Below are 422 nucleotides of genomic sequence, written 5' to 3'. Positions count from 1 at the left end.
GTCTACATAGCAAGTTCCAGGCCAGCTGGGGCTACAGGAAGATCCTACCTCAAAAAGACCAAAAAATTTGAAATAAAATAAAAAATAAAAGCATAAGCACATGAGAGAGTGAGTCAGCAGGCAACATCCCTCCACAGCCTCTGCTTCAAGTTCCTGTTCTGCTTCGCTCAGTGATGGGCTGTGACTTGGAAGTGCAAACCAAGTAAAGCTTCCCTCCCCTCAGTCAGCTTCAGCCATGATTTTTGTCACAGCAACAGAATAAAATTAGAACCATGGAAGAGGTGCTTGCCTGATAACCTGAGTCCAATTCCTGAGGCCCATGTGGTAGAAGGAGAGAATGGACTTCTGAAAGCTGTCCTCTGACCAACACATATGTGCCTTGCCATGGCATGCATGCACACATGCACGCACACCCACACCCA

This window comes from Nannospalax galili, unplaced genomic scaffold, assembly GCF_000622305.1.
Source record: "Nannospalax galili isolate Female #2095 unplaced genomic scaffold, S.galili_v1.0 scaffold1258, whole genome shotgun sequence".
Classification (NCBI taxonomy): Eukaryota; Metazoa; Chordata; class Mammalia; order Rodentia; family Spalacidae; genus Nannospalax; species Nannospalax galili.
Note: the sequence above shows the minus strand (reverse complement) of the source record.